Genomic DNA, 18,708 nt, shown 5'->3' on the forward strand with positions numbered 1-18,708 from the left:
TTGCTAGTGGAGGAGTAGCCTACTGGTTAGTGCAGTGGGAACTGAGTTCGATTCCCACTGTAGCTCCTTGTGACTCTGGGCAAGTCACTTAACCCTCCATTGCCCCTGGTACAAAATAAGTACCTGAATATATGTAATCCACTTTGAATGTAGTTGCAAAAACCTCAGAAAGGCAGTATATCAAGTCCCATTTCCCTTTCCCTTTTTTTCTTCTTTATATTGCGGACTAAGGAACAGCAGTATGTAACTTATGATCTTTGCTTTAAGGGGCCCTATTACCAGTCAGCGGTAAAAAGTAGCCTTATTGTGCCCTTACACGGGTCATTCCTGCACACTAAGGCCATTTTTACAGCTGGAGTAAAATGGCCGATTTTTCTATTTTTACTATTAATGGCCACATGCTAATTTTCCCATTTAGCAAATCTATCCGGCGGTGGTACCTGGATAGATTATCGTGCTCCTAAAAATTAGGGGTCCTTTTACTAAGCTGCAGTAAAAGAGGGCCTGCGCTAAAATCAGCGCCTGTTTCTGATGTCTGCTGAGCCCCTTTTTACTACAGCGGGTAAAAGGCTGTTTCTTTTTTTTTTTTTAAAGAAATGGCAGTGTGGTAAGTTAACCGCTCACTGCATGGCCATTTCGAGGGGGGGGGGGGTGGACACTTTCTGCTACCCATTGAGGTGGCAGTAAGGGCTCCTGCACTAACCCTGTGGTAACCGTGCAGTGTGCGATGCTACCCAATTACTGCTGGGTAAGTACCAGTGCTACAAAAACAGAAAATATTTTTTTAGTACGGGAAATAGCACGCAATCGGGGTGGGAGCGACCGCTGGGCTCCTGTGGTAGCCCAGCAGTACTTCTGGATTGGTGGGCAGCAAGCCCATTGCCGCGTGTTAACCCCTTGAGTAAAAGTGTCCCTTAACTTGCAGAACAACAAAGCTCAAAGAAGCCGAAGATTTTCCTTTGTTCGTGTCCCCCTTCAACCTCCGACATGTTTAACCAAAAAGCTTTTCAGAAAGGACTAGCGGGGAAAAAAAAAAACATCGACCACACTCTTTAATCAGAAACTTGAGCTGAATAATCAGGCAATAAAAATGCCTGGTAAATTTTACCATATGCTTTTACAGAGTTGAAAACATTTTGAACAAAACTTTGACATGTGTAGGGCAGTTTAATAACAGCACCTAGGCTATGGTTTATGGTTTAATATATTTGATATACCACTTTTTCAACAATAGCGTTAAAACTGTTCACAATTCAATAAAAACAAAGGGTGGGAACATAGAGAACCGCTAAAATATAATAAATCAGTCAATACTCAGACAAACAGATGAACAATAAATCAAGACCCAAAGAGAGGCTATCATACACATAGGTGCATATCTATTGCTTATGTTTGAGTTGATCTTGCTGTACACCGCCTTGAGTGAATTCCTTCACTAATAAATAAATAAATAAATATATCATGCCTACTTTATAAAAGCATCAACTACTTCAACAAAATAGAAAAAAAGTGCTCTGCAGTGAACCAACACACAGATGCCAACACACAAACTGAACACACAGTTTAACTCTATTTAAACATATTTTTCAGGCATCAAACAAGGGCACAGAAGTCAACCATTTTGTTTGGCTCAAATCTTCACGTTGACATTTCTCGTCATGGGCTGCGCTGGCGTTGGTGCCTGTTTTTGATGCGTGCCGAGACCCCCCTTTTACTTCAGCAGGTAAAAGGTAGGTCTTTCATTTTTTTTTTTTAAAGAAATGGCCATGCGGCAATTTCGGGGGGAGTCCTTAGTGCCACTCATTGAGGTGACAGTAGGGGCTCCCATGCTAACCTGGAGTAACTGGGCAGCATGCGGCACTGCCTGATTACCACCGGGTACTCACCAGTGCTATAAAGATAAATATATTTTTGTAGCGCTGGATATGACGGCGTGCAGGGGGTAAGAACTACTATCAGGTTGCTGTGGTAGCCCGGCTGTAGTTCCTTTTTAGCAGGGCCGCCGAGAGACTGGGCTGGACCTGGGGCAAGGCTGCCCCCGGGGCCCCGCCCTCACCCCCCGAGGTCGCCACCGCTCCCCCCGAGAACGCCGCAGCCACTGCTCCCCTCCATCCCCCCGAGGTCGCCACCGCCGCTCCCCCCTCTGTCCGCCACCGGGCCGGGCCCCCTGTATTGAAATCGCAGTCTCACCTCCGTGAAAGCAGCGCTGCAGGCAGCAGAACGCCTCCCTTCGGCCCTCTTTCCCTCCTTGTGTCCCTCCTATTGTAGAGGGGATGGCAGTGACTGTGACATTTCTGCTGAACAATTGAGAGAAGACTGGCAATATTAGGAGAACATACCACACACTGTATTGATGGACAAATATACGTTTTGATTAAGATTGAGTGGGACATCATGTGTTTTTTGAGCAGTGCCGTTCATAAAGGAGCTGAAAGGTTTCTTTGATTCAACATTTTCGAGGTCTTGTTAAGCAGACTTTTCCTAAAGAATCAACAGCACTGTGCCATACGGGGACTCCTGAGGCAGGCCAGAGTGGCTGAAACATGGGTGTTGATACTCAGCATGGTTTAACTGGGCAGGACAGGTTCCTGCCCAGTTAAATCATGCTGACTAGGCCGGAAGCAGATCTTCAGCACCATTTAATTGGAGAGAACCATTGAATATATGATCTAAGAGCAGCAGAATGCTCCACTTGGTGCCAGGGTGGTCCGGGGGCAGAGCCAGGAGTTTATCTGGGCACCACTGATATTCGGCAGTGATACCCAAAGTAACTATGTGGTTAACATGGGACAGCTAACCGGTCAGCTGCTGAATATAGGCCTAATCGGGTAAGTTTTTAGCAGCCAAGGAATACCAAATATTCAATGCCAGTTGATGGAAATGGCCCGGCATTGAATATCCGAGTTGAATACTGGCAGCACTCAGTCAAAGCACTGCATATTGGATCGTTTGCCTTTACTGGAAAGCTGGTCCATGCACACATCATCTTTCCCAAGAAGAAATATTGCCTTATGTAAACACTGAGAGGGGAATTCGGTGAAGATCATTAGATGCCAGGATAATGTTTGCTAAGGGCCCCTTTTACAAAGGTGCGCTAGCATTTTTAGTGCATTCTAAAAATTAGTGCATGTAGATATCCATAGGAATATTGTAGGCATCTACATGGTTATCACAAGCTAAAAAGCTACCATACCTTTGTAAAAGACCCCCTAAGTGTGAATTCTATAAAGTTGGTTTCGCTCAGAACTGTGATTATAGGGTACTAGCTTGGCATGCAATTTTGCTCCTCACAGCACAGACACACCAGCCAAAGGCTGGTGCAAATACTCACACCAACTACTGTCAGTTAGGCATACACATTCAAGTACTCTATAGCCATGTGCCTAAATCTTGGGAATGCCCTGACCAACCCATGCCTCTCCCCTGGCCACACCCCCTTTGAAATTGCATTCAAGATAAATTATGCACGCAGGTTAAAGAATAGGCGGGTAAGGCAGATCCACATGTAACTACTAATGGCTGCCAATTAGCATTAAATAATGCCAATAATTGATTATCATCACCTATTTAGCATTAGTTTACGTGTGGATCAGTGATCTTCACCCAAAATTGCATAACCCAATTTTGGGTGACCTATACAGAATTCAGGGGCGAGCCTGTACCCTTGAAATATGTTGATTTTCATGTCGGAATCATGCATGATCCCAAAACAGGACAAGCAGGATACAATGCACTGCAATGTCCATTCATGCTACGAGGATGGTATGGGATTTGCGTTCCAAAACGTATGAAGAGAGACTTGCTGACCTGAACATGTATACCCTGGAGGAAAGGAGGAACAGGGGTGATATGATACAGACGTTCAAATATTTGAAAGGTATTAATCCGCAAACGAATCTTTTCCGGAGATGGGAAGGCGGTAGAACGAGAGGACATGAAATGAGATTGAAGGGGGGCAGACTCAGGAAAGATGTCAGGAAGTATTTTTTCACAGAGAGGGTGGTGGACGCTTAGAATGCCCTCCCGCGGGAGGTGGTGGAGATGAAAACGGTAACGGAATTCAAACATGCGTGGGATATGCATAAAGGAATCCTGTGCAGAAGGAATGGATCCTCAGAAGCTTAGCTGAAATTGGGTGGCGGAGCAGGTGGGGGGAAGAGGGGTTGGTGGTTGGGAGGCTAGGATAGGGGAGGGCAGACTTATACGGTCTGTGCCAGAGCCGGTGATGGGAGGTGGGACTGGTGGTTGGGAGGCGGGAAATACTGCTGGGCAGACTTATATGGTCTGTGCCCTGAAAAAGACAGGTACAATTTCAAGGTAAGGTATACACATATGAGTTTATCTTGGGCAGACTGGATGGACTATGCAGGTCTTTTTCTGCCGTCATCTACTATGTTACTATGTTACATGCATTCAAACATGACAGTCTTCAATACATCTCAAATCTGATTTTCATCTCAACGTGCAGGTCTCTGTTTTGACATATGCAAAAGCAAAAAATAAAATAAATCCAGGGCACTCACATGCCACAATACCAGCTCGCTTCTCTTGATTATGATATCAATCAATTCTGGCGGCAAGTAGATTCATGGCCATTTTTTCATTTAAATCAACATTCATTTATAAATCAAAATTTCCATGGCTTGTGCTCATAAAAAGTTCCCGTCAAAATAAGCACTTATGATAATACTCAGCTCTGACACAGATTACTTTTTACATTGCTTGCTTTGATAGCACAATGATCAATCTCCTACCTTTTGACATTCATTTGCAGACATGCAGTTTTTCAGACCCGGGTTCCCTACTTTCCAAACGTTCAATTGTTGTCCTTCCTTTGAAGGCTGACGCATGACCAATAACCCTGAGTTAAATAAATGAGTTGCTTTCTTTTGCCTCCATAAATTCATTTTATGAAGGTTTACATTTAAAGAATACATACCTAGTACCATCATAAATTACTAAGGTTTTCATTTTCTATTATAATATGAAAATGCTACCTTGAAATATTATTGAAAATGTTATGGAGTAGGACTGAACTAGCTGAAAAGTGTGCACTCAAAGCACTGTACAGAGGCATATTTCACTGGTGGAGTATGTGATGGGGTATCTGGGTGTGCGAGTGAGTGGGTGGAGGGGTTAAGAGTGTCAGTAGATAGGGAGGTTATGACTGATAATGAAGGCTGTATGAGTGGATGGGGTGCTATGAGTGGGTTACAGGGCTGAGTGGGGCTGTGGGTGTGTCTGAAGCACAGGTCCCCGGATTCCGAATATGGTGCTTAAATTTGCATATGTAAATTAAATAATAAAATTAAACAACAACAAGCTCACATTGTAGGAGATTGTGCCTCTATACAAAGAAAAATAGAGAATATGGAAAATTTATCAAGAAATCTAAACCTACGATTCTTAAACTTTCCAAAATCTCAATTTGTTGCCCCAAAGGATATGTTTGCTAAGTTTCTTAAAGAAATATACAACTATTTAGATCAAACACTCCCTTCTCTTCAAAAGATCTACTATTTGGAAATGAAACCTCCTTTACCTCAAGTTACTTCTAAACAGGACATTCCTCCTGAAACGCTGGATTTGACAAACTTTTTGAAGCAGTCTGTGGATAATACAGAGACCAAAACGACATTGATTGTATCTTTTGTCTTCTTACAAGATAAAGAATCTTTATTGAGACTTTATTTTTAAAAAATCTATCCTGAGTTTAAAGGGAGCAAAGTCTCTGTGTTCCCAGACATTGCTCGTTGGACTCAGCAAAGGCGGAAAAAGTTCCTGGATATGAGGCAGGAATCTTTAAATGCTGGAGCAGTTTTCCAATTACGATTCCCTTGCAAGTGTATTTTGATATTCAAGGATAAAAAATACATATTCTTTGAACCTGATCAATTAAGGTCATTCCTTGATATGAAGAAAAACCAATGCTAATTCCATCTCTGGTTTATGATTCTGTAAATTAAGGAGTACCACTGCTTGTTTTTCCTTAAACTTTAAGTTAATAGCACCAAACTTCCTTTGGTTTTATCAATCTTGAATCCCATTCCTTCTCTTTCTCTTTGGTGGACTGTTGTAACCAGATTGTAGAGAAGTTTTCTATGTATATTATACTCTTTAGTGTATTTGTGTTTATATCTGGTGTATCTTTTCAAAGATGTATTCTTTGTATTATCACTAAAAATAATAAATAAATAAATTAAAAAAATTAAATAATAAGCCAATCAGCAATCAGTCGCTCACAAACAATTCTGGAATTAATTGGCCTTAATTGGGATTTACTCCTGCATCGTATTCTATAACGATGCATGTGGAATTCTTATAATGTGTAAATTCAAAGGGACATGACTTGGGGAGGGGGGGTTATCAGTGGTGAGGAATGTGCTTGTGAATGTGGGTTGGAGATGAGGATGGGTGGGGTTTGTGTATGTAAATGGTTCTCATATTTTAATGAAAGAGCTCAGGTTCTACATACAAATTCTGCCTTGTCATAGATTCTGTGACTGGTTGCAGGGGTCCTGGCTATTGTCCCTCAATGATCACTCCACCCCTGAAGGGTGGCTTTGCATTTGAGTACCGGCACCTTTTTTCCAAGACAAAATGCACTGTGTAAATGGAAGCATAGCTGTGAGTTCATGGGGGATTTAGGATGTGTTTGTGGGTATACAGAAGAGGGATGCACACAAATGCTGGAAGTGTGCCTGGGTGTGCAGGAGACTGGATGGAAATGAATGTTGAGAGGGAGGGATGTGAGTGCAAATCATCCACTTATCTCCTTGTCCTGGCTCAGCCACTCTTGTCTCACCACCCCCTTTTCTGCTACCATTACCCCTTCTCTTTTGCCTTGTACTCACCTCCCTTCCCATTTCTATTTATCCCTCTGAAGTCTCAGCAATCTTTACCAGTGACACCTCAAGACTCCTGTTGGCACTTCGCTCTCTGTCACCATGGATCCAAGCCCATCTTTACTGATAGGGATTAGGGATTTCCACCTATGAAAATAGGCTTATGTAAAACACTCCTCAAATACTACTACTACTACTTATCACTTCTATAGCGCTACAAGGCATACGCAGCGCTGTACACCATACATGAAAAGATAGTCCCTGCTCAAAGAGCTCACAATCTAAATATGGAATGTTGTTAGTGGAATAGCAACATTCCATGTAGAATCTCATATAGTAGCAACAGAATTTCCAATAGTAGCAACATTCCATGTAGAATCTCAAGTAATAGCAACATTCCAGAATCTGAAATAGTAGCAACATTCCATGTTCCACTGCACTAACCACTAGGCTACTCCTCCACTAGCAACATTCCATCTAGAAGCCTGCCCTTGCAGATCAGCAACGCAGCCGCGCAGGCTTCTGTTTCTGTGAGTCTGACAGAAACAGAAGCCTGCGTGGCCGCGCTGCTGATCTGCAAGGGCAGGCTTCTAAATTACTTCTACTACTACTTATCACTTCTATAGCGCTACAAGGCATACGCAGCGCTGTACACCATACATGAAAAGACAGTCCCTGCTCAAAGAGCTCACAATCTAAATAGGACAGACAAACAGACAGAACAACGTAAGGGAATTAAAGAGGTGGGGATAAAAGGGTACAGGGCAAGTGAGTAGTGGTTAGGAGTCAAAAGCAGCGTTAAAGAGGTGGGCTTTTAGCCTGGATTTGAAAACGGCCAAAGACGGGGCTAGACGTACAAGCTCGGGAAGTCTATTCCAGGCGATACGAGATTCTTGTTTTGTTTTTTTAAAGTATTATGTATCATTTCTCCTCTAATAGCATCTCGTTTTCATCTTCATCACACCTCAAGGTCTCTGCGATCTGCAGGATCTGGTGTATTGGATGTACCTTCCTTTTAGTTGGTTTTCTTGGAAGAGTATAGAAATTCTATTTTCTATATAAGAGGTCCTAAATTGTGAAAAACACTCCCTGGGGAATCCGCTTATTGTGAAAACTGAAAGAATTTAAGGTTAAGTTGAAAACTTATTTATTTCAGGAAGCTTTTGATATAAAAATGTTCTAATTTTAAAAAAGGTCTTGCTATGGTAATTTAGAGTAAAATCAACATTTGAATTGCAGGCTTGTAGGATGCTGATGATAATATTGTATTGTGGAAATGTATCCTATTTGTCGTTAATTTATTTTATGTCAAAGATTTTAATTATGTTATGTTATATCAAAAGCATTTGGGCTACACGTTTTAATCAGACTTCTGATACAGTTTAATGGCAAGTTCTGTGACGTATACGCTTGTTCTGATGCAGTGTGTATATGCATTTAACATGCTGGTCCAACAGCAGTTCACCCCCCCCCCCCCCCCCCCGAGGGAGTTCAAGGGAGCATATGAGAGTTCTGAAGAGAAGTGATCTCATAGTAATGCGGAGAGATGTAGCTTCTCAGGGCCATGAACCTTGGAGAAAGGGAACACATATTAAAGAATGCAGTCTGGGAGGTGTAATGAGGAAGCAGCTGGGGTTCGGGACACAGGTGTAGACAGCTAAGCTCCTGGAACTCATCTGGAAGCTGCTGCTGGAAAGAAACAAAACCCGGCTCTTTATAAAAATGAAAGGATAGAAAGGAGGAGATAGAAACACCCCAGTTCAAATCCCACTGCAATTCCTTGTGATCTTGGGCAAATCATTTAACCCTCCATCGCCTCAGACACAAATTCAGATTATAAATCCACCTGGAACAGAAAAATACCTACAGTGCCTTTCACAGCTATCAGGCTTACAGACAGTATAGAACATATGAAATAAACACAGGCATTTTATAAAAGGTCCCACTTTCAACAAATTCTTTTGTACGGGATGAATTGTCAGGAGTTGAAATATAACCACTGAATATCAGCTCTGACCTCAGTGGCGTGCCGAGGGTGGTGTGGTGGGGGCGTTCCGCCCCAGGTGCATGCCACAGGAGGGTTGCTGGGAGCAGTCGCGCAGCCATCGGATCCGCCGGTTCCCTGCTCTCTCTGCCCCGGAACAGGAAGTAACAGCACAGGGAACTGGCGGAACCGACAGCCTCATGGCTGCTCCCTGCACCCTAGCAGGCAAGAAGAATGCACCTGGGGGGGCCTGGAGGTGATGCGCTAAGGGGTTGTCGTACTGCACCCGGGGGGACGGATGATGTTGAACCCTGAGGGGGGGGGTGCGCAACAGCAACCACCCTGGGCGGCAGCCGACCAAGAAACGCCACTGTCTGACCGGTCATGTTTAAAGCAGGCAGGTCATGGGTGGTACAGGGGGTGAAGGAGCCCTTAGTTATACAGGTGCCACAACATTCAGAGCCGGCACCTGCATAGCGGACCATACAAATTTAGAACAGCTTCAAAGCTGCCCTAACTTCACCCAGTTAGCTATGTGTGCCCTGGCTGAATATCGACCAGGACCCGCATAACTTTTTTGGTCCAAGCCTTCACATTATCCCACAGAAATATCTCCCTTGTCTCTGATCCTCCTCCACCAATGTTCTCTTCCTCAACACAACTCAAATCTCTACCCCCCCCCCCCCCCCGGGGCTTACTTAGGATCCCTGTTGGTCCAGTGGGGGCGGTGAGGGCAGCAGCGAAACCCACTTGCTCCTGCCCCTAGTGGTTACTGCAGTAGTATGCTTGCTGTGACCTCTCATTTGACAGGGTAATTTGAAGGCTTGGAACGAAAAAAAGTTACATGGGTCCCAGCCGATATTCAGCCAAAATTCACACAGCCATCATATGCATGTCCTGGTCGAATATCGGCTGGGACTCGCATAAGTACTGGCGGCCAATACAACAAAAATTAACCCTGCATCTGGCCCGGCACCGAAAATCCGGATCTAATTTCGCAGGTGACAGCATTAAAAAAAGAAAAACGGTGGCCACCATCAGTTGATATCAGTGGATAGTGACTAAATAGGGAAATAGTTTGAAAAGGAATGTTTTTGGTTGTTTTTTTATATTTTGTTTCCAGGAGGAGACTAGTTTGACATCATGGGGCAAATTATCTTAAAATTTTCTCTAGTGCAAAAGACATTTTTTTTCCAGTTTTGACCCTGGAAGTTTTTTTCCATTAACAATACCTGATATACTCATTGATCAAGTCATGTTTCTCTTTTTTTGGGGGGGGTGGGGGGAGGATTGGAACGTAAGTCCTGCTTCTCTTTTAAATATTCTTGTTGGGGGCTTATACATTTTTATTCTGTAGGATTTATTTCCACTTTTCCAGTGTTTGCAAAATGCGGAAGCTCCGGAGGAAAAGACAGGCCATTTGAAAATGTGCAAATGAGATGATGTCATCTTTACATTTCCGTACCGCCTTCCTTGGACGCAGTCCAACCCCAAGTGGTTTACAAAACAATGGCTGTTTTTCTTCTCTTTCTCTTTTCATTTTTGCCCAGTTCTTAAAATTATCCCTAAGCATTTTGGAGTTTGCAAGCAGACAAGCCCTGCTTTCTTGGAAGCTGCTCAGTTCCCAAATGATCCTATTGAAAACAGGGTTGACTTGGGTGTTGTCTTGTTTGTGTGTTTAATTATGTTCTAAGCTTAGCAGCTGGAGAAATGACCATTGTATTGTGAACAAATCTAGAAAGACAGCAGAGGTCATTTGTTGTCTTCCATTACATTCCTGCTTGTGGACAGGAAAATACAAGATTGCAAACACACTAACAATTATTCTTTTGTTGAATCACAGAGTAGGACAAGACCAAAGAAATTTGCCAGCTCAGAGGTGGTATCATAGAAGACTGCACGCGTGCGTCTGATAAGGACATGATCGCTATCTTAGTTTCTATACATAGACACACAAGACTACAGTTTTGTCATCAAATCCTATGGTGAAAGCAGTTTGAAGCCCCCATAGTCTTCCCTTGAAACCGCTTGCAGGTGAAGAATGTATGAGCTTCAGATTTTTGTTTGTGACCAAAAATCCTTGGTAAAATAACCCAAATGGGTGTAGTACAGCGATACTATGTAGTACCGCGAGCTGCCACAAGAAGTCACGGTGGCCATTTTCATTCAGTGGCAGCAAGGGGCAGGAGGAAAGGGCCTGCGCTCCTGCCCTCAATGACCACCATGGACCACCAGGGCTACAGTTCATGCCGCAGGCAGTCAATTTACTCAAAGCTGCGAGTAGATCTGGTTCAATGGGTATGAGTAGCTACACGTTATCAGCATAGATATACAATTTTGGGAGCCTTCTACTAAGCCGTGCTAAAAAGTGTCTGCCGCTGTCATCGGTGCCACTTTTAGCGTGGAGGTAAAACGGCCATATTTCCATATTTTTCTTTAATGATCATGAGCTAATTTTGAGCTAGACCTGTTTTTATAATGAATAAGGCACAAAAGGGTGCCCTAAAGACCAGATGACCACTGGAGGGAATCAGGGGTCACCCCCCAATACCCCCCAGTGGCCACTGACCCCCTCCTACCCACCACAAATGTGAATAGAAATATGATTTAGCAGCCTCTACGATAGCTTCAGATGTTAGAGCCAGGTCTATTGCAGGTCCCTGGAGTAGTGTAGTGGTCAGTGCAGTGCACCATGAAGTGGGGGGCTCTGGTCCCTATCTCCCTCTACCTGTCACATTTGTACTGGAAACTATGAACCTTCCAAATCTCACCAAAAACTCACCGTAACCACATATAGGTAACTATCTTCACCCATAAGGGCTATTTTAGTGGTGTACAGTTATGGGCAGTGGGTTTTGGGGGAGCTCAGCAGACAAGTCAAGGGAGCAACGGTGAGACGTGTACCTGGGAGCATGTTTTTGAAATCCACTGCAGTGCCCCCTAGGGAGACCACAGTCTACTAAAAATGCTGGCCCCTCCTAAGTCCCAATGGCTTGATTTTCTATGTTTTTCACTTGTACGTTTTTTTTTTTTTTTTAATGGACCAAAAAACAAAACGTCCAAAGCACAAAACCTTGTTAGGAACACTATTTTCGAAAACAAAAGACAGACGTTTTTCTGTTTTGAAAACGAGCTTCTTTCCTTTCCAGATTTTGGATGTTTTTTTGCAAAACGTCTAAAGTCGGACTTAGACATCATATTGAAAATACCCTTCCACATATAGAATCTGGCCCTATTTTCCGCATCTATTTTTTGGAGCCATATATGGGCATCTAGTCCTTAATACACAATAAATCCTGTTCTGTTTTGTTTTTATCAGCTCACTGACCTGTATGTTTTGGGGGGTTTTTTGTTCCATATTATATGCTGTTATATGTTTTTCTAATTATTATGTTGCTTTAAAATCAATAAATAAAGTTAAAAAAAACCATAACATGGCTTCGTAAATTGGTCCCTTAATATGTACTATATTTGTTTAGCATATTCTATTGTCCATTAATTTGTGCAAGAATAGTGCAGTCCTAAATAAAACGGTGCATCCTAATATATAAGAAAACAAAATGAAAGCCTATATCCCTATTGAACACTGGCTTTGGTTGCCTAAATGGCTTTCCCATGAAAAGTCTTATCTTTTTTCTTAAAGCATGTTCATCACAGTGAAACTATATTCGTGCATTTGTGTCTTTACACTTCTGACATAATGTTAATTGAAAGGACCCTCGAAACTCCAGTTTCACCCAGTCTGTTCTAACACTTTCACTAATGCATTTGTCTTCTTACAAATTTCCAGAGGTCAGTGAGAAATGAACATAAGATGAATTAAATGCAATGATGCATTTTACTCAGTAGTCATACATTGCTGTCTGAAAGTAATGGCTGGGAAGATTAATGAAGTACAGAAATTGAATGTGACCGGCGTTTGCTTAATTGATTTTTAAGTCAAACTAAAATCCCCAAGGGAAATAGCCTTTCAGTAAAAAAAACAAAAAACAAAACAAAACAGAACTACTCAGAATGCTGGCTCCCTAAATAACTGTGCTTCTGTATGGTATTTATTTGTAGTGGAGAATAAAGACCAAATACTGATTGATTGATTCTTTCTTGCTTTCTTTCTTTCTTTCTTGTCATTTCTGATCTCTTCTCATTGGACAGTAGTGACAAATACATATTACTGTTTCACAGGAAGTGGTTGGGTCAAAAACAGTGATGGATTTTACGAAAGTGTGTAATAGACACAGAGGTTCCCTATATGGCATGCAATGGAATGAAAATATTGAACATGTCCACTCACAGTAAAACTTAAATAACTTTTACACTTTAAAGAAAAGGCATAGAAGGCCAGCTTCTATATACGGCGCCTAAAAAAATTGGCACTGAAATCAGTGTCGACTAAGCGTATTCTATAGGTAACATAGTAAATGATGGCAGATAAAGATCTGAACGGTCCATCCAATCTGCCCAAGAAGATAAACTCATTTCACATGGTATATGATACTTTATATGTATACCTGAGTTTGATTTGTCCTTGCCTTTCTCAGGGCACAGACCGTAGAAGTCTGCCCAGCACTCTTTTTGTACTAAAAGTTCTGAAGATTCTGGAATCCTAAAGAGTTACAAGATTCCGGAGTCCCAATTAGTAGCAACATTCCATGTAGAACCCCAAAGAGTAACACAGTAACATAGTAAATGACGACAGATAAAGACCTGTACAGTCCATCCAGTCTGCCCAACAAGATAAACTCATTTTACATGGTATGTGATACTTTATATGTATATCCGAGTTTGATTTGTCCTTGCCTTTCTCAGGGCACAGACCGTAGAAGTCTGCCCAGCACTGTTCTTGTACTAAAAGTTCAGAAGCTAACGTCGAAGCCCCTTAAATTTACACTCCAGCCCATCCATATCTATTCAGTTACGATCAGGGCGTAGACCGTAGAACTCTGCCCAGCACTAGTTTTGCTTCCCACTTACCGGCGTTGTCACCCGATCTCTGCTAAGATTCCACGGATCGATTCCTTCTAAACAGGATTCCTTTGTGTTTATCCCACGCATGTTTGAATTCCATTACCGTTTTTCATCTCCACCACCTCCCGTGGGAGGGCATTCCACATATCCACCTCGTGAAAAAAATACTTCCTGACATTAGTCCTGAGTCTGCCCCCCTTCAACCTCAATTCATGTCCTCTAGTTCTACCACCTTCCCATCTCCGGAAAAAGTTTGTTTGCGGATTGATATCTTTCAAATATTTGAACTTCTGTATCATGTCACCCCAGTTTCTCCTTTCCTCCAAGGTATTTAGGCGCCAATTATAGAACACGCTTAGTTCATATTTCAGCACCTAAATCTATGTGCGTGCATTTACACCAATGAAAATGTGGCGTAAATCGCAGCACGTAGATTTAGGTGCACTAGGCCATATTCTATAACTAGCCATGTAAATTTTGGAACACCCATAAAATGCCCATTTCCCTGCCCACAACTACGCCCCTTTTTGCCTGCACACATTAGAAGCTTGGCACACATCGTTACAGAATACGCTTAGCGAGTTGTCTGCCTAAATTCTAATCAGTGCCAATTAGTGCTCATTATTGCTTGTTAAGTGCTGTTATCAGCGCTCAGTGGCATAGCAAGGGGCAGGGCGGTGGGGGCGGTTCGCCCCAGGTGCACGCTGCTGGAGGGTGCAGAGAGCAGCCGCGTGCTTGTCGGCTCCGCTGGTTCCCTGCTCCCTCTGCCCCAGAAAAGGTTACTTCCTGTTCCGGGGCAGAGGGAGCAGGGAGCCAGTGGAGCTGACAGGCGTGCGGCTGCTCTCTGCACCCTCCAACAGCCAAGAATGCACCCGGGGAGGGGGGTGTCATTGCACCGGGGGGGGGGCTTGATGCGCCAGGGAGAGGGGTGTCATTGCGCCGGGGGGGGGAGTGTCGTGCTGCACCCTGGGAGGACAGACGCTGCTGCACCCGGGGGGGGGGGGGGGGGTGCGCAGCGGCGATCCACCCCGGGTGGCAGCCGACCTTGCTATGCCACTGTCAGCGCTCATTAGCTTGTTAAATTATGTGCATTGTTACAGACTCCACGCTGATTTTGGCACTGATCTCTAGGCACACTACATAAAATCCAGGGGAGAGGGTCTAGACTGCACTGGGCAACAGTTCCAATCCTAAAATCTTTTAGGGGATGGGGGAAAATCCAACCCTGGATACATTTCTGGGCATATGAGATGGGACATGCTGATCTTTTACTATGGGCCCGATATTCAGTATGAATTAACTGTCCGGTCATTTTCAAAGGCATTTATTTATTTGGTGCATTCGTATCCCACATTTTCCCACCTATTTGCAGGCTCAATGTGGCTTACATAGTAATGTAACTGGAGTTAGCCGATTCCAGTATGAACCAGGGGCGTAGCCAGACTTCGGCGGGAGGGGGGTCCAGAGCCCGAGGTGAGGGGGCACATTTTAGCCCCCCCAGCACCGCCAACACCCCCCACCATTGCCGACATCCACCCACCCCCGCCCCACTATTGCAGACTTTGCCCCCCCACCTGCCGCTGTCCCTCTCGACCCCCTTCCCCTGCCAACCCGCCGTTGCCTACCTTTGCTAGTGGGGGACCCAACCCCTGCCAGCTGAGGTCCTCTTCTGCTCGCAAAAGGCTTCCTTCTGTTTCTGACGTCCTGCACGTTGTACAGAAGGAAGCCTTTTGCGAGCAGAAGAGGACCTTGGCTGGCGGGGGTTAGGGTCCCTCACCAGCAAAGGCAGGCGACGGCGATGGTAGGTTGGCGGCGGGAGGGGGGGTCGGGCAGGTCATCGGCAGGGGGGTCCAGGGCCAAATCTACGGTGGCCCTGGCCCCCCCTGGCCCCATGTAGCTACACCACTGGTATGAACAGATACAAGGTATGAACAATTACAAGGTGATATTACTACTACTTAACATTTCTAGAGCGCTACTAGGGTTACGCAGCGCTGTACAATTTAACAAAGAGAGACCCTGCTCAAAGAGCTTACAATCTAATAGACAAGTGAACGGTCGGTCCGATAGGGGCAGTCAAATTGGGGCAGTCTGGATTCACTGAACGGTAAGGGTTAGGTGCCGAACGCAGCATTGAAGAGGTGGGCTTTAAGCAAAGACTTGAAGACGGGCAGGGAGGGGGCTTGGCGTAAGGGCTCAGGAAGGTTGTTCCAAGCATAGGGTGAGGCGAGGCAGAATGAGCGGAGCCTGGAGTTGGCAGGGAGGGGGCTTGGCGTAAGGGCTCAGGAAGGTTGTTCCAAGCATAGGGTGAGGCGAGGCAGAATGAGCGGAGCCTGGAGTTGGCGGTGGTGGAGAAGGGTACTGAGAGGAGGGATTTATCCTGTGAACGAAGGTTACGGGCAGGAACGTAAGGGGAGATGAGGGTAGAAAGATAGTGAAGGGCAGCAGACTGAGTGCATTTGTAGGTAAGAAGGAGAAGCTTGAATTGAATGCGGTATCTGATCGGAAGCCAGTGAAGTGACCTGAGGAGAGGGGTGATATGAGTATATCGGTTCTGGCGGAATATGAGACGTGCAGCAGAGTTCTGAACAGATTGAAGGGGGGATAGATGGCTAAGTGGGAGGCCGGTGAGGAGTAAGTTGCAGTAGTCCAGGTGAGAGGTAATGAGAGCGTGGACGAGAGTTCGGGTGGTGTGTTCAGAGAGGAAAGGGCGAATTTTGCTGATATTAAAGAGGAAGAAGCGACAGGTCTTGGCTATCTGCTGGATATGCACAGAGAAGGAGAGAGAGGAGTCAAAGATGACTCCGAGGTTGCGGGCAGATGAGACGGGGAGGATGAGGGTGTTATCAACTGAGATAGAAAGTGGAGGAAGAGGAGAAGTGGGTTTTGGTGGAAAGACGATAAGCTCGGTCTTGGACATGTTCAGTTTCAGGTGGCGGTTGGACATCCAGGCAGCAATGTCGGATAAGCAGGCTGATACCTTTGCCTGGGTCTCCGCGGTGATGTCTGCTAGATATTGTGCTAGAATGAGGTACATGTATGGTAAATACAATTGGGGGGAACTTAGAGGGAGAGGAAGAGTTAGGATATGTCCATTTGGTTTCGTTATGTCGCAGGTATCCAGGTTTTTTAATGTTGTTTAGTACAGCTTAAAAGCTGTTTTAAATCATGGGCTGAAATATCTACCCCCTTTGGGCTAGACTGTATATATCATGCCTAAAAATCGGTGCCCAAAAAAATTACGCCTAGACATTTTCTATAAAGTACGCCTAAATGTAGACGTATTTTTTTTAGAATACACCTAAATAGCCATGTAGTTTACAGAATACGCCAAGCACCCATCCGCATGACTAAATTTAGTCGCGGGCAGTTATGCCAAGTAGAAGTTGGGGCAAATCGCGAGCCGGGTGTATTCTATTTTATGAAGTCATGGCTTATGTAAGGTCATTTATTAAATGAATAAGGGTCAATGGCTTGACAGAGTTTAAAAAGGGGTTAGACGGTTTCCTAAAGGACAAGTCCATAAACCGCTACTAAATGGACTTGGGAAAAATCCACAATTCCAGGAATAACATGTATAGAATGTTTGTACGTTTGGGAAGCTTGCCAGGTGCCCTTGACCTGGATTGGCCGCTGTCGTGGACAGGATGCTGGGCTCGATGGACCCTTGGTCTTTTCCCAGAGTGGCATTACTTATGTACTTATGTAATATTCCAAAGGGCTTATCAGGTTAGCGGAACCGGCTAACCAGATAAATTCCAGGGGGATCCCAGGAAATAATTAAAGGAAAAACAAAAAGAAAACAACATCTGTGCATCACCCTGCTGCTGTCTTTTTATTACACTCTGTTCAGCTTGTTCTTTTATATCTTTAGATATAAACTGTCTGGCCGAGTTTCAAAGCGATGCAAGGGAGCAGGGGAGGATTCAGCCCGCTTAAATCGCTTGGGGCGATTCAACCGCCAATACTGAGTGGCACTTAACTGAGCAGTACTGTTGATTAGCGGCTCTGACTGGCCATTAGGGAAGTGGGCAGTCAGGAGTGGTATAAGAGGCAGCGCTGGGGAGCAGCTGGCAGATATATGGGTGCCAGCAGTATTCAGCGCTGGCACCTGCATAGCTAAGTGGGCGAATTTAGTACAGCTTAAAAGCTGTTTTAAAACATGGGCTGAAATATCTACCCCCTTTGGTTTAGACTGTATATATCACGCCTAAAAATCGGCACCCAAAAAAATTACGCCTAGGCATTTTCTATGAAGTACGCCTAAATGTAGGCGTATTATTTAGAATACACCTAAATATCCATGTAGTTTATAGAATACGCTGAGCACCCGTCCGCACGACTAAATTTAGTCGCGAGCAGTTATGCCAAGTACAAATTGGTGCAAATGCCAATGCCTAAATTAGGTACGAGCCGGGCGTATTCTATAACAAAGTGCATAGATTTTAGAAACTCCCATGACCTGCCCATTCCACGGCCGTAGCCACACCCTCTTTCTAACGACGCAACTTAGAATGTATGCGCATCACGTTACAGAATACGCTCAGACAGTTGTGTGTGTAAATTCTGATTAATGCCAGTTAGGGTCAATAATCGCTTGTTAATTGGCAATCATCAGCGCCGATGGGCTTGTTAACTAATTAAGTTGCATGTGTAACTCCAGAATACGACCGGATTTGCATGCATGACTTAAGCCGTGCTGTATAGAATCCTGGGGTTTATGTATATGGGCAATGGAAATAAAATAACTTCTTTTCAGCTTTGAAACGAATAGTTCATAGCGCTATTAAAAGATAACATATTGTAGAACCCAAATAATATTGGATGTCAAGAATTTACAGACAGCTTTGCAAAGCAGAAAATCTGGGTTTGGATTCCATGGGCCTGGTGCTGAGTCCAGATAGTCAATGCTGG

Source organism: Microcaecilia unicolor, chromosome 13 (assembly GCF_901765095.1).
Source record: "Microcaecilia unicolor chromosome 13, aMicUni1.1, whole genome shotgun sequence".
In the NCBI taxonomy this organism is placed as follows: domain Eukaryota; kingdom Metazoa; phylum Chordata; class Amphibia; order Gymnophiona; family Siphonopidae; genus Microcaecilia; species Microcaecilia unicolor.